Source organism: Rhyacophila brunnea, unplaced genomic scaffold (assembly GCF_057557595.1).
Source record: "Rhyacophila brunnea isolate RB1 unplaced genomic scaffold, BYU_Rbru_1.0 scaffold_9, whole genome shotgun sequence".
Taxonomy (NCBI): domain Eukaryota; kingdom Metazoa; phylum Arthropoda; class Insecta; order Trichoptera; family Rhyacophilidae; genus Rhyacophila; species Rhyacophila brunnea.
In genome coordinates this window covers 17,271,095-17,293,258 of record NW_028233361.1, presented here as the reverse complement: position 1 = coordinate 17,293,258, position 22,164 = coordinate 17,271,095, and the positions used below count along the sequence as shown (strand labels likewise).

General features: G+C 32.7%; 1 pseudogene across 1 annotated transcript in view; it reads right to left on the bottom strand.

The window, feature by feature from the left end:
- The window catches only part of LOC147063351 (dipeptidase 1 pseudogene), a 538,533-nt pseudogene that overhangs the window by 98,030 nt on the left and 418,339 nt on the right, over positions 1 to 22,164 (bottom strand). Inside the window, exon 2 of the transcript XR_015072148.1 lies at positions 19,907 to 19,954. The product of XR_015072148.1 is annotated as a dipeptidase 1 pseudogene (transcript). The remainder of the gene's footprint in view (positions 1 to 19,906; positions 19,955 to 22,164) is intronic.

Here is a 22,164-nt window from a genome sequence, read left to right as displayed (position 1 = left end):
CTTCCAAAAAGAGTTTCAAGTCATCAGCGAACAACAAAAACATAGCATTTTTTATTACCAATGCTATGTCATTTATAAAAATCGTGAACAGCAACGGCCCTAAGTTTGAGCCCTGGGGGACACCATAAAATGTGTAAAAGGTCTGTGACTGATAAAGACCGTACGATACGTATTGTTGACGGTTCCTAAAATAACTCCCGAATAGCTTCAAAAATCGATCAGACAATCCAATAAGTTGGAGTTTTTCCATCAAATGCTTTCGAGAAGTCATTGTAAGAACAGTCAACCTGGTGGCCTCTATCCAGTGCCGATGACACATAATCGGTAAATACCATCAGGTTAGTTTCCGTTGATCGGCCTGCTCTAAATCCATGCTGTTCATTTATTATAAATGACTCAATTTTTGGAGAAATCATGTTGTGCATGATCATCTCAAGAACTTTTGCTGGTGCAGAGAGAACAGCTACCGGCCTGTAATTCTCCACTGATGACTCTGTACCACTCTTATGGATTGGAGTAACCTTCGACATCTTCCACGTTTCCGGGAAGATACCTGTCTCCATTGCGAGATTAAATATATATGAAAGCGGGCCTTTGACAAAGTCAATACAACCCTTTAAAAAAAAATGTAGGAACATAATCTGGTCCCAAAGAGCGAGTATTCTTTAGTTTTTTAATAAACTGAAGTACATCGCCCTCATTAATTGAAAAAATATCGACGGATTGGGCACCATATGACGGTGACGTTGAGGCAACATCCAGATTTGGAATACTACTTGCGTAGACAGACTTGAAAAGACCAGCAAATGCTTCTGCCACTCCATGTCCGGTCACCTCTTCGCCCTTCCAACTCATCCTATCAGTAAACCCACCATCTCTTCTTAACGATTTTACGTAATTCCAAAACAATTTAGGATTTTCGATTTTGATTTTTGATTTTGATGATTGCATAAAGTATTTTTATTACATAAAATAGTATTCTTTTAAACCTTTCGCTATAATGTTTTAGAATATAGTCATATTTCAGTACGTCCACGTGAAGTGGTGTTAAGATTTTTTATATTTATTAATTTTTAAAAGTATTTATAAAACCATTAGTAAAATTTATGTCGACATTATTATAGTGAAATATTTATAATAAAAAATTGTATTGATAATCTCTGTGATCCCAATTTTGACAAGAATTAGGCATTTTATTATTCAAAAAAATGGGCAAGATTTACACATTTAAAGATACTGATTATAAGCTATGTTTTTGACCATTCAAATGTGATAAACATTCTACGAATAATGTTTGTTTTATAAATTTATTGACTTATTTGAAATACGCCATTTCTATTGGCATTTCCCAGTGGCTAAGCTACAACATACGGACGTAGCCATACATTGACAAACGATAAATGAAGTAGGGAGTAAGATCATGGTAATGCGCGTGTTTGAACATGTACCGTTTAAAAGAAAAAAAATAGTTAGGTACATGTTGCCAACCTATGGGTTCATAAGTAGGTTTTGAAAATAGACGCCCTAATTATTATTTTTTTTGCCATGTAATAGTACAGTACCTACTTAAGAAATTATTCAATCTCTACGAGTATAAAATAATTGCCCACGCGGCAATGTCGGCTACAAACAATAATGTATACTTATATTAATACCTATGTATTAATATTTATATATATATCTCAACCTCAGAACCAGTGTATCTCAAGTCCGATATTTCCAAACGTTAGTATAAAGTTTGTTCTAAAATTATATTGTTTCGGAGACAATTCACATGTTGAGCTATTTTTCTTCTTCTTTGGCCATATCCGCCCCTTAATTGGGACATATGGACATCACGCTGCGCCTCCAAGAATCCTTGTCGCTCGCCAGTCTTCTTGCTTCGTTCCAGGTCAAATCAGCATCCCGTAGATCTGCTGTATACACTCTGTAGATAGTATTTAGCGGCCTTCTAGGACGCTGGAATCCGGTCGTCTTGAAGAACAGGCAAGCAACAAACAAGGCAAGGTTGAGGTTCTCTTCTGGCATCAGCAGTACGTGGCCGAGCCAGGTCCAACGTCGCCTCTTCACTTTCAGCGTGATGAGAGGCTGCTTGGCGCGTTCTCTTATCTCCTCGTTGCTTCTAAAGTAATACCACCCGCACACCCAGTATTCGTCGCAAACATCTGTTTTCGAAGCTCAGTATACGGTTGTTCTGAGCTTTCGTAAGGTGCCATGATTCACTACCATAAAGCAGCACCGTCAGAATGCAAGCGTCGAATAGGCGGCATTTAGTTTTGACCGAGTACAATCGTGAGCCCCAGACATTCCGCATCGAGTTGAATGTTGTTCCAGCCATTCCCATTCGAATAGCGAGCTCTTTCTGCAAAATGCCATCTCCCGTGATGTGTACCCCCAGGTACTTGAAGCCGTCGACGCTCTCGATGTTTTGTCCGTCGCTAATCAGAGTGAAATATGGATCAAGACAGGTGCTATTACACAAGACGTTGGTTTTCTTCGCGTTGATTTTCAAACCAACGCGAGAGGAGTTGTTATGCAACCTATCGATTGTCTATTGAATGCCCTCGATTGAGTTGTCGAATAGAACAGCGTCATTGGCGTATTCCAGGTCACATAGCTTCACCGTGAGTTATTAATTCATAAAAAAATTTAAATCATAAAAAAATAGTTTCCAAAAACCATAAATTCGAACGTCCAAACGTGGTTCACGAAATATTATTTTGGACTTAAGATACGAGTACAATGGCTCTCAGGTAAAAATATTAAAACATAAGGTTTAAAAATCTATCCCCTGTTAGTAAGGGTGCGCGTATCTTTACCCCATCTTCATGTTTTGTAAGAGCATGGGTTTCTTTACAAAATATTTCCACGAATTTGAAAGGGAGAGTCAAGAACCCGCGTTTTCTTCCAGAATGTTTGCAGACATACTCGTGTTTAGCATGCGATGTTCGGTTGATAACGATTTTTGGTGGTTTTGGGAGTAATAATAATAACATTATAAGTACTCGCCTATCTACGATGTAGGTTCATAATATTTTATTAATCAATACCGCTGGCTGGGTAAAGTGAACATGTTTTTCTTTCCATCATATATGTGTATTTCGATCTAAGACATATATGTTATGAATAATGCAACGATTGAGATTTTAAAGAGCCATAGCATGTATATTTTTGTATGGGCACAATACAGAAGCTTGTTTCGATATAAATAAAAAAGATTTCAAGTAATATACGTTTTTATGTTTAATTAATAAATCAAGGTAGAATAAAACCTCATTATTAAAAAATGTCATCAGTACATCTGAGAACATTTATTAAATTATATTTAATAAAAAAAGTAACAAAGATGAATATGAGCCAAAAAGTCCAATGTTGCTAAAAATGAGTAAAGCATAGATTATGTTGTACCTAAACTGAGTGTAGTTCTTATAAATAATTCAGCCAGTCTAGAATTTGGGTAAAATGAGATAAGTGTCACGTTGAACATAAATTAGGATGTTTATGTTACGTTCTATATAAATCATACAAAAATATTCTATAAATTCATAAAGAATATGCGTTAGATGACTCCCAGTTTTGATACAAGTTAGTAGATTACACTATCTAGTATCAGAGATTGGCAGAGCACATGACGAACCGGTCAATCATCCAGAGACTGCAGATAAAGAAACGACTCTTATTAATGTGTCTGAGAGGCATTTTGCAGTTTTTTGGACAATTTGTTCGGCGCGGACCGGATAACCTGGAGAGACTGGTGGTCTTTAGAAAGACAAAACAGAAGAAGAGCGTTGGCGCGCTGGAGCAACCAAGTGAATGAACTGACTGGAGGCAGTATTCACTCTGCCCTGAGAGAAGCAGAGAATCGAGACTGGTGACAAAATCTTAGTCACTCAAAAGATGAAACGATTCCAAAGTGGTCACAATCCTCAGCCATAAGGGAACGACCAAAAAAAAGATTAGATCACTGCCTACTTCAAATATCAGTGGCGGAGGGTGACTTTTGGAAAAAGAAAAAAAGCACACTTGTCAGATATACTTACGGGAAATAAGAAGATAATATGATATTACTGATGGTGAATTATTCACAACAGGTACACGCTGATAACAATGACATACTAAATCGATGAAATTTGAATAGGTAAATGACGATATAAAATTGAGCGATGAGTTTAAATTATGTATTTTCCTAAACATTTGTACACATCAAAAATAATTACATAAAATTAATTTAATTTTCTAAAAATAATCAATAAATTATCTAATTATTGATTAATTTGGACAGAGCTGCAGTCATAGACAAATATTATGCGCAAGGGTTTTAGAATTTATTTTTCGAGCCTACCGTATTGCATCATTAGGTAGACGGGGCTGAGACCCATGAGGTAAAGACATTTTTTTTAAATTAATCGCACAATAATCCGATACATATAATAGTTGAAGAGAGAATATGACGCTGATGCATTTTTTAATCTTTGACGCATAGTTCTGTATATATTATTTATAATACATTTCTACAAGAAGTTATTATTTAAATACGTTAATGTGCAATTAAATATTATTTTTCTTAAGAAGGTAGGCTGTAAATGTTTGCCTAGAATGGAGTTATGCCGAAATATGCCGAAATTCATAGGTATAAATTTTATCAGAACCCATTTTCTTATTATATTTTATGCAAGACTGTAAATTTATAAAATAGTAACAGCAGTTGAAACCTTGAAAATAATATATCTCTGTAATAAATAACGTCGTCCTGAGAAAGTTTTGTAGGTGTGTACAATAATAATTTATAGTGCAAAGTGATACAACATAATATTTTGGCTACACATTTTTTGTTGTTGAATTCTCTAGGTATCTTATCAAACTGTTGCAATTTTCTGCTGTGGCAGTTTTCCAATTTCTTTTCCGAGACGTTTTTCATGGTAAAGGAAAACGCTATCTTTGATACACTTTTTTTCCGAAAATGCCACCAACTTTACACTTACAATTTTACATATATTTGTTGTATTCTTGTTCGGCGGAGGTTAGGTATTGTAGATGAAAAACGGTAGTAGTTGTTCATGATGATAGAGGAGGCGAGTATTTATTTACTGTTTCAAATAACTACACGGGTACAATCGATGCAATATTATAAATATAACGGTAATTCGGTGCGATGTGTCTTTAACGGAAACTTGTAATCGAGCGAGATGTCCAATCTGACCCGCTATTTATTGACCGGCGCACTATGAAATAATATGTTGAAATTATTATGAAATAATATTAATTTGCAATGTTATCAAATTGCAGATCCGCTATTTCATAACATTACGAAATCATATTATATGTAGGTACTGACTGATTAAATGTGAAAAATTAATATTTAATAAATAATGTTATAATTGTAATACATCCCTCTTAGATGCATAGTACGACAATATTCAGTTAGTAAGAAGAAAATATAATAGTACGCATTAGATTTAATGTTAAATGCAGAGTATTAAAAACTTTAAACTGTATTTAATTTTTTATCGAGCTATCACTTCATTGCTCTGTAAAATACCATCATTTATATGTAAAGCTCTTCTGAATTATTCTACCTTTTGAGTCAATTAACAGCTATTAATAATTGTAAATATTAAATTAATAGCAATAACCACAGAAATTCTGATACGTGTTTTGCGCACAAAATTTTATTAAGTGTGATTACCAAAGGTGTATTAAAAACACGTTCTATATAGAGATGGAGAATAAATATATGAAATTGAAACTAAAAAGGTTCTATGGTGTACTGATTAAGTTAGCTACAAGTAACTTTACGTGGTAGGTTCATTGCAAGAGAACTATATATTTTTTTAGATTTACCCAATTAGTTACTTACATACATACGTCATACGTGATTATAATGTGGGCGGAAAGATATTGCTTATATAAGTCTTGATAACCTAATTTCATAGGATTAGATACCTAGTATATAGGTGATTAAATTCTAGTTTAATTTAACGTTTCATGCATCTTACATACTGTTATGTCAAAGTAGACGTTTGAATATAAAATTTACCTATACATTTTAGGAAAAAGATACATCATCTTCAATTTTATGTATACAGTTAAAAGAAATTATTCATTGAACGTTATTTTTACGTATAACACGTTATAGAAAAAAAAAACAACAGACTTTAAACCAGAATGCGAGCCGCCATTCTATTATTGATGCTGTCAATAGCAGAAAAAAATATATAACTTGTTACCAATACAACCACACTAACAAACGTTCGATTCCAAAGTCGAACTGTTCTCAATAATACGGAATAGTTTTGGTATCTAATATAATAATTATGGTCAATGCTGTGCAGTGGGGGATAAAAACAGAGCTAATTAATGTAAGAAAGAGACAGCCGATACAATTTCAAAGTTACGATTGAGTGTGCATTTAAAATGAAAAATTGTCTTGTGAGTGGTGAGCTAGCTATTTGGTTTTTAAAATTTAGATATTAATTCATGTGTCACTACTAATCACTTTTATTTTTCTAAGCAAATTATTATTTTTAGGCGTACTTTGCTTCCACGAAAACGAGTTTTGATAGTACTGTCGTTGACAGGCAGTGGTCCAAGGATGAAAAACAAACTACAAAGGCTCCTCTAAGAGACAGAAAAAAATAGACCAAAAGGGATTGACAGTGACGTCCCGTGGGAGTAGGCAGATTGAGCGTCGCTTGGAGGTGGCAGTTACTCAAAGGGCGGAAAATCGAGGAAAATCACTAGGTATTATAGAAATAGCTACCTAAACTTAGTAATAACGGAAATATCTTCCCATTAAAAAATCAGCTCACTGGTTGGAAACAAAATGTACTAATTAGGTGCTAACAGGTATTTTTTGTCGGGTTCGCGATGTCTAGTTTACTTCCATTGTTCTTGGATGTCACGTTCTTGGTGAACAGCAATGACACGTGCATACCTAATTTAAAATGTATCAACATATGTTTGCCAGTCACTCGCGAGTTTTGGAAGTTGTCAAGTGTATTTTTAAATATACCTATCTGAAACTGTAGACTCGCTATATTGTCTATTGAAGCAGAGATGGCATTTAAATTAGATTTGGTGGTAAGTATAATATATATATTGTTAGTAATGTATCCACACAACACATTTCTCAGGTATTGGAGTCATGAAAGGATGATATAAAGTACTGTATTAAAAAAATGTGGGGTCTTTTTGGACCTGCCTAGGGGCGACATTTTGTCTAGGGGTGTCACTGGGGACTAAAGTGATTGAACTGTATAAAAAGAAACACTGTATACCTGTGGCTAAGGTGGTAAAGAAAGTTTATTGGAGACAAAAGAGAGAGGATACGTTTTCTGGAAGTAACCAAGACTCACATAATTATTATGTTTGTAGTGTCGATGATTAAATTATGAGAAATATTTAGCTACATTTATTTGATGCAGCAACCAAGATGTTCATTACGCCTAATAATATTTAAGCATCGCTGGGTATTTATTTAAGCCTGACCACAGTAGTTACTTACTAAATTATTGAAGTTATACTTATTTTGGCGCGTTCGGGAAAACAGAACAGAGTGTATTTTTGGCGTGTGACGAAGTTGCGCGCGGCAATGTAACACGTTTGGCGTGTGAAGGAAGTTGTGCGCGTCGATGCAACACATAATTTATTATTATGATTATATTATTTTGGTGTCAAGGGTACATGCGCATCCACATAGTGTCATTTAGTTAGCCGTTCAATACGACCAAGTAAACAGCACGTGTTGTAAACATAACCAATATTGTGGAATAATAAATATATATGTTTATAAATAAATTACTGGAGACTAACATTTTACACTGTTCATTTATATTCATAAAACTTTATGATATATTGGAGTGTATATTTATTTTTTTCACCGTAAAAGATTTGAGGCTATATTTATGCAAGTATTGTTTATGAGTAAAATTATATATCAATAAATAAATTAATTTTGTGAATGTTGAGTTGGTAAATAATTAAAAAAATATATTAAAATTTGATTTTTTATTAATTCATCATGGGCACTTCTGAATTGATTATAATCGCTGTATGGCAAAGATGAGTTTTGGTCTAATACAAATAACAATTATCATGTGCTATATGAGACACAGATGAATCGCGTACGTTTTCGTCAACCTAATCCACTGTAATGTTGATAGACTCAGGTAAAGGCTTATTTTGTTTTGTTACGCCCCAAATAACTATAATTTCTAACGCGCGTATATAAGTACACATACCGATTTTTATTATATTTTTTGTTTTATTGGTGTCAATACTATTTGAAAAAAAATTCAGTACGTCATTTAAAGTGTATCATGTTGTCGACCCAGCTGTCAATCCCTCTTACCCGTCCCTACATAACTAGTCAACACTGCAAGCGCCATACTTCATAACACAAATTCGTCACTTTTAATACTTTAACCTAGTTTAAAGTGAGATTAATAATTAGTAAAAGCGACCATCATGGCCGCACGGTGGGACTATCTTGTCACCTAGCGGTCGTCTCATAAACAATTCAAATGCAATCATGGCGCATTCAAATATGACGCCGCGATGACATTTTTGACGCAGTATTAATAATTTGCAGTTGCAGCATCCCCGTGCGTACAACTGTTTATTCTAACATGTTTGTGTCGCTTCGAGCGGATATTACGTATTGTTTAAAGCGGTGCTTTGTTTTCAGTATACCTATTAATTAATATGCATCACTCGGATATAATCCTAAATGCGATATGCGACAGAAAGAATGAATAAATGTTTGTGAGTTTTTAGTTTTCTAACAAAAGCATTATATTATATTATTATACAATTATTTTTTGAAGTTATACTTCTTTTGGCGCGTTTGGGAAATCAAATCAGAGTGTATTTTTGGTGAGTGAAATGTAACACTTTTCACACGAAAAAAAACACATTCGATTAGATTTGAACCACCGGTAGTTCGGCTATCAGCCGAACGCACTACCTTTACGCCACAGTATGATACTGCAATTGTGACGATTATACTTTATAATATTATAGTTTAGAATTGTTCCGTTGCCCTGGAATTTATTATTATCGGCCATTTGCAATTCCTTACGTAAACAAAAGATTAAACGTCATAGTGGCAGTTGTTACTTTAAAAATAAAAATAACGATAAATAATTATATAATTTATATAAGTTAAAATTTATAGAAATAAACCAACGGTACTTCGATAAGCGGTCCGTTTTCTTACATGTGTAATTTAACAAGATAATTAAGAGTTAGTCAAAGAATTTAGGTTATCACAAGTTTTGTTTTTGTTTTGTTACGCCAAAGAAGTATAACTTATAAAGCGAGTACATAAGTACACACGCCGATTTTTTGGTGTATAAATATCTCAAATTATGACCTCTCTTTTCCTTTGTTATGTATCAGTAACTCTCCTCTTTATGAGATCTCCACAATGACAATAAATTGTCTTTTGTTTAGTTCATCGACACCATAAGTTACTAATTATGTACGAATATTTGATTGGTGTGATTTCGACTGATTTGACCGTGATTTTTGTACCTTCTTAATATTATAATATTGATCAACCCAAATGTATCCACCCTATCTAGTTATGTTACTACACACATATATAAACCCTTGTAAATGAACTAAGCGTCACTAATATTACTTACTTACTATTTCATATTTATACTATTGTAAATGATTCTGATATCATTCAACTCGGACCATTCAACTTATTCAAACATAACTCAGCTCTGCTCACCAAGTTGTTTCACTGCGGATCGAACTCTTCTGAGTTCTTTCCCTTTTATTTATATACCATGAAATTGTAAATATGTAATTGACGAAAAAAATCTCTTATTACTGACATATACCTTCCACTGGACCACGTGAAGGATCGGGGCGCGTTGGTAAGGATTTCCGTTGCCAAAAACATAACATATTAAATTTACATAACACCTTGAAAGTTTGAACTATAGTAATCTCTATAAATATAACAGAAAATTGAACGGGTAAACGTCATGCCCAGTAAATTTAGTGAGGCGTGCGGCTCAGCTATTTCGCGATGGAGATTTGTGAATTACTTATTGTCAGATCGCGTGGAAACAGAGACAAAATCCCGAAAATCCAACATCGTACGTATGCTTGAGTAAAGGCGCATTTTCATGCTGTCGTTTGTCACTATATACTATTATGTATACGACAGCGTTCATGGTTATGATATTACGACACTGTTACGTCACGTGATTTTTATGTGCTGATACTATTATGTCACGTGCTCTTTGCGTGTTGACTTATCATAGCAGATACTGTATATTTGGAGTTATTGAGAGGAATTAAAAGCTTTCCTTTCTATTCCTCTTTCTCACAATACTTCTACATTGGAAATACTACTCTGCATTAGAAATGTTACTGTTGATAAAACTCCACGCGATAGCGAATTCATTATGGGCGCGGGAAATGTATTAGCGGTGTAAGTAAATGCAGCAGGAGGGTTTTAGTTCCTGAAACGACCGTGGTGACGTGGAAGACTTGGTATGAAAGTCGCACTGTAACGCATTAGCTGTCTCGCACATCTATCATCATTTTGTAGTTAATAATGCGGTTTTATTCAGAATTTTTTGCTTTAACGTAGTAACTCAAACAAAATGTGAAATGCGTTGTAATTGAGTTACTTCACTAAAGTATTTTGTACATATTTTAAGAAGTTTACTGCTTTACTATATTATTAAGAATATATCGTCGGTGTTTTGTAAAAAGGGCGAATCAACCATTTTAGCGAAATCGAGTTTTTAATGAAAATACAATATGTACCTACCTCACTAGCTTTGTTGTGTAAAAACGGCGAAATTTTATCTCCACAGGAAAGTACTTAAAAACGATAATCAACTAAAATTAAATTAATTAAAGTTACGAAATAAAAAGCAAATGTGACATATTAGGCCTTTTAAAATATTATATAATAATACCTATTATAATGACAGTATTCTTTCTAAGCTTTATTATAAACTTGTTAGATATTTATAATCATCTACAGGTAAAAAACAAATAAATGTCAAAAGTTAAAAATCCTCCTCCTGTAAAGTAGCATTTTGGTTGATTCGCCCTTTTTACAAAACACCGACGATATACTATGGTCCTTAACCTAGGTCTGAGACTGCGTATGGTACGTTGTTATGTTCTCTCAATTCTTTTCTATGGTATGGAAGTATGGACGCTAAACCAAGAGATGTCACGGAGACTTGAAGCTTTCAAGATGTGACTGTATAGACGCATCCCTAAAATTTCTTGGACTGACCGGGTGACAAATGTTGAAGTTCTCAATCGAATGGGGAAGGACCGAAAAGTTCTACGTACAAAACCAGGAATCTACAGTACCTCGGCCACATTATGGGAGGACAAAAGTACAGTATTCCCCAACTTGTCATTCAAGGAAAGATCAATGGTAAGCGTATCAGAGGATGGTGCCGCATTTCGTGGTTTAAGAACCTCCGTGATTGGTACGAGTGCAGCTCCACTGAAGTGTTACGGGTTGTACTACAAAGCTAAGATCGTCTTGATGGTGGCCGACCTCCGCTAGAATAAGAAGATACTATGGTAATGCATTAATATGATGTATATTTTGGTGCATTACTGTATTATTTTGACTTGATATACTAAAGTATTAAACTGATACGAAGTTCTTAAACTTACCACAATATTATAGATATGAATGATTTGTAACTTTAAACGTTGATATTTCAAAACTATACTTTTGTATTTAATACACTAAAGTACTCATGGTGCGAATATTGTATTGGTAGGAAAAACTCAATTTCATAAAAACATATGTATTGGTAAAATTTAATTTGATGCATAAGATTATATTGTGGCGAATAGTACGATTTAATAACACAGCCGCAAGCTACGCAGCGTAGCACCCACGTAGAGGTCATTCCACACTGGTAGAGCCGCTATTTCATGCAAACGCTAAAATATGTTCAATTTAAACCAATAATTACTCAACAATAAAATGAAATCCTGGCAAAGCACTTCTCATACGCGCAAAAAGCGCGGTGATTTATCGCTTTCGATGGCTTAATAATTCGCGTGGAGAGTGGTCTGACCAGCGATAGCCAACGCAACGCATTCCTACGTTACTTTTGCCTCTTATCAGCAGTTATTGCTCTCGTAGGGGCATCGAAGTGCGAGAATAGAAGAACTTTTCTAAGAGATAATAATATAACGATTTTATGGGTTATTTTAGTTTCATGTATTTATTTTTATGTTATTAAATTCTATATTATTTTCTATGGTATCAAAATAATCACTGTATTGAAATATAAATTTAACTAAACAAAAAATTTAATCTTAACCAAAATCACACATTATGTTATAATATAAATTCCAATTAAGACTTTTATATTTATGTGAGCGTTACCCAATACGTCGCCCCAATTTTTTTCGAATTTGGAATATTTGTCTTATTATCATATCTGTTATCTGAAGTCGGTGATCGATTTAGCAATCATTCTATTCCCTTTTTGCCGATGCACTGCCCTGAATCAGTATTGTCAACTGTCATTTACAAAAATATGCTAGGTAAATAGGAAATTAAGATTTTCTCAAAAGTGTCTCAAAAGTGAAAGATTTTCTCAAAAGAAGAAGTTATCATTATTTATTATACTAAAATACGTCATAAAATAAAAAAAAATATGATGTAGCATTAATTTTATTTAATATTATAAGGTACAAAGTCCAACCAGTTGATTTTCAATCAATTTGGGTATAGTAATCAAGCTTTATTATGAAAAGTTTTTGGCTTTATGTTTAGCCCAAAACCGTCTCAAGTACAAACCGAAGCATTCGGAAACTTGCCGACAACGAGTGGTCTTACCTCTCTAGCCCTCCACGCTGCTATCTATGAGTGATAGATAGAGTACTTATACAGATGTGTCTATCATGTTCACTTGTCAGAGCATATTTATTGATTTCGTAAAAAAACTGATTGAGTTTGCTTTGGTATAGCTAAATACTACCTAAGACAATTTTTGGAAATTGATATTACCACTGGTCTTTTATGAAGGAATAGCATAACTTTGAAAGCTGATGAATAACAGTAATGTGTATTTATATTTTTATAATTCAATTGGAAAAGAGAAAGGGCTTATAATTACGTAGATTTGTAAATCAATATGTCAGACAATATGGAATCTGATTTTTACAGCTGAAGTGGGACCACTCGTTTGTAAAATATGCTTGTGCAAAAAAAGTATGCTCAGGCTTTGTATCTTCAGATGACTTCTACTTACTTGAACATAGTACGTTTTTTGAGACAGTAGAAAAGAGACGAGGCGAGAGCACACCATTTTATTATCAACCTAAAAGGTAAAATCGTGTTAAAACAATAAATTAATGTAATCGAATAGTATTTGCTACCGGGCGGCAATATCCTCGACGCCCATTCTATTTGTGTCCGGAAATTTGTACGTAAACAGTTCACCGCAGGACACTTATTCGTACGCCGCAGTACGTGAAACATGATTGAGTTCGTGTAACATTTAATCAAATGATGAGTTCTTCGTTGAACATTTCACCGTGCAGTATATTTGTACGTATGCTACAACATGTGGCGAATTTCATAAGATGTCTTTACTAGGTTAGGTTAGGTTAGGGTTAATCTAATTGGCACAGTACTATTTGCAAACTATCGCCGCATATTGTAAGATACGTACAAATGTGTTCCACGGTGAAATATTCAACGAAGAACTCGTCATTTGATAAAATGTTATACGAACTCATGTTTCACGTACTGCGGCGCACGAATAAGTGTCCCACGATGAACTGAATACGTACAACTTACATGTTACCCATTCTATTATGTAACCATACTTATTTTACCTAATGCAGTTTTTAAATACATCAAACCTACCCCCCTCCCTATAAGAAATTTTGTTCGATCGTCTACTTACTACTATATACGCAAATTAGTTAGTTTACAGTACATACTATAATATATATATCATCTTATAGGATTGTTCTTAAACCAATCAATTATTCAATAAGTAAATATTTCTTTCAGCCAAGAAAGACTGTATTTACTATGTTTTATTTGTATTGATAAGAACACCTTTTTTAGTTATGTTAATTGATATTAGATAATTATTATTATCATAACTGATATAAAAAACTTTAACGTAGGTAATGTAACATATAATTCAGTAGATGCTAAATGTATGTTTCTTTAATCAAATAATGTTTTTAAATATCGTTTATAAAATATAACATTTTATGAAACAGCATGTATCTACTACCCCTGAGTAAAAACTATATTGCGGAAAAATACATATAATATAAAAACTATGTATGAAAAGAATACAAAAGCTATTAAGCTCAAACTAAAAGTTTATTTTTTATTGAAGACTGGATACATAAAAGATTTTAGAGTTCTTTATTAGAAAAATCAAGTTGGAAAAGCCTCAAAAATACACTTTACTAATATTTATTAAAACCTTAGAAAATAATGGACAGCGTGAGATTTAAACATACATATTATTTCGTTCTTTATGTAAGTAGGCACTACTTGTAATGATTCAACTCTCGTTGTGCAATGCGTAAGGCACTGGCCTTCCATCTGGTAGCTCTGGGTTCTATTTGAGGTTATATTTGAGGTTATATTTGAGGACAAAATATTTTTGTGATTTTGTCACAACCTAGGTACTTGTGATTGTTCAAAAAAAATATCATATTATTTGTGAATAATTTTTATTACCCACGAAACTGAAAATATGTTTCATCAATACATACCTAAATTCTTTGTAATTTAAATCAAGGTAACCTTACTTAATATGGCTCACACGTGGCATCAGAATTATTGCTCTAAATATTAGTTGTGAATCTTTACACTTGCTAATACTTCATCAGCCGAGGTCAATAAACTGCTAGATGAAGTCCTCTCTTAGCTTACTCCACACTTAGAGGTAGTTATTTCTTCGCTGCCACGTACATCCACTGAATTTTATGAGTGTATCCATCCAGCGGGTTTTAGGGCATCCATGTGGACATTTAGTGCCCCATTGGGTACCACTGTATGTCGGCATTTATCCAGCGGTTGACCACTCGCTGAGTGACATGTCCAGTCGATTGTCGAACATGCAATAAGCCACGCTATGGTATTTGTATTTTTTGATATCTCTCACGTTAAGAGTCCATATTTCATACGCATACGCGAATATTGGTGGCACTTTTTTGTTTGTTGAACACTTTTTGGAAGGTCACGTTTGAAAATACAATTCAGGCGCCCAAAAATGCATTCCATGCCAGATTGGTTCTACGAAAAATCTCTTTATACATACCACCGTCAATTACCATTTATTGTCCGAGATAGACGTAGTTGGTGACCTGCTCGATTTAAATGCCATTGATGAGGATCACTTTTGGGCCAGGAAAGCAGTTTATCATTTTATAAAATATAACAATATACATAATTTTAAAACACCTCAGATATACCTACTAGAAAAAATCTGTTTTAAAAAAAAAATACGCCGCTCGACGAGATTTGAACGCACAACCACTGGATTGGCGTTCACGTGATTTAACCAATTAAGCTACGGGCATCCTACTTAATTACGATGAATTTAACTAGTAGTTCTGACATGCAATGCTTATTAAATTGCATTAATGTTGACTATCGGTTTTAATATTTTAAATTAACGTATCATAAATAATTGGCCTAATTAATAACCGATGCTCGGATGTCTCCCAATTTTTAGTTAATCGTACTTGCACTTGCTAATAATTATAATAAAAAATAAATAATTAGAATAATTCATTGTGAATTATTAAAATATGTTAAAATTTCATTATTTGGTCTAATATTATTTTTATCTAATAGGTAAGGTATATATGTTATACTGAAACATTAGGTTACATTATTTTTCTGATATTATATTAACCTAAACAACTAAAGCCATACCAACATAATAAACGTAACGATTCTCTCTATAGTATTGGTCACTATCAGTACATATCGATCTTGTATTAGTTAAGTAGCGGGGTGCCAAAATTGAAAAAAAAACTTTTTTGTTAGAGATAATATATCAATTTTGTTAGAACGCTGACCCTCGTTTTCTCTTACAGACAACTTTTTGTGAGATTGCATGCTTACCTACGTATCATGATAAATTTGTTCCCTAATAATATTTATTTTCTCTATAAAGCATTGAAAAATAAAAAGAACTTTTTATATAGGTACCACGTTTTTAAATTTTCTGTTGAATCATATAAACTTGACTATTCTATGTATTAATAATTTAGGACAAATAAGGCAATTGTCAACAAATCATTTTTTTGCTATTTTGCAACAAACAAACAAAATATAGAATACTGAAATGTCATTTTGATTTCCATAGTAACGCACGTATATATTAATAATTTAGTTGCTAGGACCATCTTCTTAGCAACCAATAATAGTGGATTGGATTACGGATTTCTTCCGAAATAACTTTTCATATAAAATAGAATTAAATGAAAATGAATTCAATTCTACTTAAAGATGGCTAAAAGTATTAAAAAATGCATTGGCATCGTGTTATGATATATGCTAAAAGTTTCAAATGTCTAGCTAGTCGGGAAGTTATTTAAAAATCGATTGCAAGATTTGTACTAGATAAACAACCACTGGACAAACAAGAATACGAGCTAAGAAAGATGTGGTAAAATAGTAGCAGTGAAAAAAAAATCAAATATTACTCAGTACAAAATATGCACCCACTATTATTATTGTTGTATGGAAATAAAAGGCCGTTAAGATTATATATAATATATTAAACTTCATAAAATATAATATTATATCATGCTAAATATATTTTTTTAATGTTTTTTAAAAATTACAAGCAGGTCATAAATTGCATAGGGGCGGCACATTATAAAGGGTGCGAATGAAGGAACGAATACAAATGTAAGGGATTACAATTTTTGAGAGTAGTGACGGTTTTCCATGAAGCAAACGATGCGATTGCTTCAAAAAAAATATTGACATTCAAATGCCAACTCAATGTAACTCAGGTTAAAAAAATATTCGAAACATTAAAAATCTTGACTAGATAACCATTATTGTATTCTAATAGGTTCTAATAGGTACCCATTGTAATACGTATTGTAATGGCGGTTTATTGGACATGCAAATTTTTTACAAGTGTGCCTCCAAACCTTTCAGCACTACACGTACCTAAAACCGCACACTGTTTGAGAGTAGGTATTGTGGAAATGCTCTAAATATCAGTGTGTATGTTAATTTAAAAATTTTTGGTGTAGGAAAGCATTTATCTTTTTAAGGGCTAAGGCATACGGCAACGCAGACGCCGTTGCGTCAAAATGAGATTTCCATTCCAATTGAATGCCTTTGGAATTAAGTAAGAACTGCTTGATGCAACGGCGTCTATATTGTCGTGTATCTTAGCTCTAAGATAGCCAAAAACAAATAATACAATAGATAAGTATGTACCTAAAAAAATTGCAGACAATTTGAAACGAAACGTAAAATGAGACGGCATTCTAAGTCTGTTTAAATTGGCACTTTGACTAGGGACGTAACTGACAAAATTCAATGGTATGTATGTTTATCGAGTACATTTTAATAAAATATATAATATGTAACAATGGCATGTCAGAATATATCAGCCGGCTCTCACAATTAAACTCGCTTTAGTGACGTCATATTCTTATGTGACGTCATCGTTACTCACAAAACACAGTTGCTAAATGAGGCTCTGAAAATTGGTGGAATAGTACTGCTATCAACAAATCGCATGCTTCTCGGGCTGCGAGTCGAAGACGCCAGCACGCATACGAGCACCTACGAATTGGTCATTCCTATACCGGCTCGCCGATCGCCGCATCCAAATATCTATACGTTTTGAGCGTGTCCGAAAACTTGTAAGTCTGCAGTTCGCCGTATCACACTTCACCGTGAAATGATGTATCGGAAATATATGGCCGTATATTAAATACCGTCCAACCTCTTTAGGTCGTATAGTACTGACATAAAATTTATGTCTAAATAAAACACGGTTCTTGCCGGGTTACATTTTACAGGTAGCCAGCAGTAAACAAATTTTGAAAATAGCCGATATACTGGATTATTTTTAGGTTAGGTTTGGTTTTCATTCTTGAATTCATGAATTTCGCAAAAATCAGCTATGAAAATTGAATTAATGTTCATATTGAATCTAATAAAATTGGAGACCATATTATAGTACACGGTCGTCTCTTTCCGATAGAAAGCTCACGGCCACGGTGAAATGTTTTACGTATAATTTACATGTAACCCGTTTCGAGAGATTACGACCGACTGTCGCTAGGTAGATGTGCGCGGTTTTCATATGCAACACTGTAGCAATGTTCCTAGAAAGTTTGATTTATGGCTGTGTAGCAGATGAGGCGAGTTTAGATGTGAGAGTTGGCTTAGAATAATTTGAAAATTGCCATAATCACTGACATCTCAAAATTATGATTTTTTAATTTTAAAACAACAGCGTTTACAATAAAAATACTCTCAAAGGATATTTACATAATATTATATTCTACGTAATGGAAATAATAATTATTATTATATTGTTTTATCAACGGTCATTAAAAATGTTAAATTTGAATGAAATAATAATTATTAAAAATTGCTTGGAAATTTAAAAGCTACAATTTGCTTTTGTAAAAGGTTAAAAGCATTTTCATCGTTTGATTTGTGGAGGTTTTCAATAATTTATTCATTCTTGTATGCATATTTTAATTATAATTGAATGAATTATTATTATACGTTGAACTGTAAGGCAATAAAGAATTTTCGGAGATAGAATAATTATTTATTTTGATGATTTCCAATTATCGGAGCCATTACATTGTGTCAATTTAAAATGAACCGAATTTATTACAGTGGATAAAATAAATTATAGAATACCTCCCCCGTAGCTTTATTGTTTAGTCAATATCATATTAAAATAATGATTTTGACTGATTAACATAATATATAATTATAAGTTTTCAAACTAGATTATTTAATGTTATAATACATATTTATTATTTTATGACTGATTGTTTTAGAAAAATAATACTATGCCATTACAATGTTTACATACTGTTACATACTGAATATATTAAATTAAACTAGGTATCAAGTAATTCCTTAATTACTAACCGACGTCGTGGATTAGTCTTTTATTTAGTTTTTATAATGTTCTTAGACTTGCTGATAATTTAATAAACTAATTATTTTTTTATTCAACGAATAAGACACAATATTCATCATATCCTACATATCGAATATACATAATATATAACATCTCATGCATATACAGTATACAAACTAGAAAATATCATTTTGTAGAAAAAAATACTACACCCGACGGGACTTAAACCTGTATCTGTTAGATTCGCGCAAGTATGCTTTTCCAATTAAGCTACGGGTATCTTAGTTAATTACGACGATTTAAACTAGTAATATTTACATGCAATGCTTATCGAATTGAATTTTAATGTTGGCTATTCCTATTCCTCAATTACTAACTTACGTCACGGATTACTCTATTATTTAGTTTTTATAAGGTGCTTACATTTGCTGATAATTTAATAAACTATTTTTTTTTATTCAATGAATAAGACACAATGTTACATTCTATATTCAATATACATAATATGTGAACATCTCACATTAGGAAAAAATACTTACTAAAAAAATACGACACCGATTCAATTAATATGTATATGCATGAGATGTTTTCAAATTATGTTTTTTCAATGTCAAGAATATAAAAACTATATAAATATATTATAGTTAAATTTAAATATTTATTACCAACCAATAAGTTTTTTAATTTTAATTACTTATTATTAATGATTACGAATCAATTATTGCTATGTATAAATAAAAGTACATGATTATATTATGTGAACTTACTTGACAAGCAGCGCCGGATGCGGAGTGTCCGGGACCTGGGCAGCACATCTGGAAAACATAAACAAAATTAATAAATACAACACAGAGTATATAAGTATAAAACTAATATATAGGAAAGGTTTTTTTTCAATGATTAATAAACAAGAATTAAGAATATCGCATTCCTTATTGAACATATACGATTTGGAACACGTAAGAAATATACATATTAGAAAACACATTTTTACCAAGCCTGTTGAAACTTGCATCTATTCAAATTTTAGCAATATACTTTCTAATTAAACATTCAGCGCAATTAATACTATTCACGTCAAAATTTCCTAATAACTATGCATACAAACTTTTATCTCAAATTCTGTTTATATTGGCGTTTGTTTTTGTTAAAAAATAAATAAAATGATTTTCAATATATTAGAGCTTTCATGTTTGTACTTGAGACAAGCTCAGGAAAAGAGACGCTCAGTTGGTGTTACCTATTCTGCAATACCCTGAAGAGCTATATTATGTTGCAATGTGGGGAAATAATAATATGGTCTGGTAGATCTGGGTCGACTTACAAAAAAGTTTCTTAACGTATTTTTGTTTTTATATCTACATATTTGGTGCAAACACAGATTGAAAATTACCAGACCCGGGAATCAAACCTGAGACTCAAGACATTATAAATCTAACGTGTTACCGCTCGCCCATAACGGCCGTTAGAAATGTTAGAATTATTGAACATCAACAGCCGAATGCTACAGATAACATCATACCACTCCAATATGCCGAAGAGTCCGATGCATGGAATGTCATTAGTCATTACTCGGTATTAAGAGGAGGCTGAAGAGCTCGATGTTCAATTATAATTTAGAATAAATAGGACCTCGGCGTCGTTATAACGTTAATTTAAATCGATCTTTTTGCAAAAATCAATAATCATCGGAGATTTTATTTCAAGAAACATTATTATTATTATTGATATAACATCCGCCGATCAGAAAACAAGGCTGTCAAAATAATACATGTATTATTTTTAAAATGTTAATATCATCATAGTTTTTAATCAAACCTGTGCAAGTACATACTGATAACTTGGGCAGATTTCGTAGCAAACATACTATTGATATATCTACGGGTATATTATTATTATAACCAAATTCAAATTGAACATAGGTTGATACTCAAATACTATTATAGTATGTTTATGATTTCGAGAAAATAATACGATGCCATATATTCCATATCAATTATTTGAAAACATTACATTTGCATGTACATATAATTATAGTATAAAGAACAGATAACTGTTTACTTTGCAAGATAACATTAAAATGTGTATATACTTATCTAAATGATATTCATGAGTGAATACGGCCGAAAGCTTGGAAATGTGTTTTTTCTATTTCAAAATCTTTTAATTGTGTACTTATTATTTTATTAAAGATTCAAGGTCAACTTCATATAACTAATAGAAAATACTGTTTGTTTCTACGAATAAAAAAAGACAGGAAGGAAGATGTGTACAAATCACGGGAATCAGAAAAGCCGGCAAATATGGCCGACAATGCGTGATACACAAACATAAAATACACAAAATTACAAACACATTCGAAGTTTGCCGCACACGTACAGACCACGTGATATTTGTTTACGCAAAATCGTTGCTTTTCAAAATGGCGAATTTGATTGCCAGATTTTACTGCGATGAATCAGTATGTTTCTTCTTGTCTTTTTTTATTTGTAAGTCTGTTTACTATGTACACCGAGAAATTTCCATTTATAAAATCAGGAACGATTTTTACAGAAGAGTTTTGGAATATAATGCAACCAAAACTGGAAAAAATTCTATCATGGGTGTTAACTTCTTGAATTAGTTAACCCCAGGTCCATGCCACTACGTAAACCATAGTGGATATTATGCCATTTTCACACTGGCAACAAGTTCACACTGGCAACAAACCTCATTAAATTTTACGATACTTACCATAATTGCTTAAGAAATTTTACGATAATTATCATAAGTATTGTAAAATCTAACGAGGTTGCCAGTGTGGACCCTGCATTAGATGCAAAACACTTGAATAATATATATTATAAATAAAATTTTAAAAGTATAAATATTAATGATTTATGTCTTCGACAGCCCTGACGAAATAAATGTGAAATATGAGTCGATCGAGTCGTGGGCAAGTTGATTGACATAAACAACTTTGACGCGACCTTTTTATATTAACTAGTAGACCAGATATTATGGACCACATGTTGAAAAATCATAT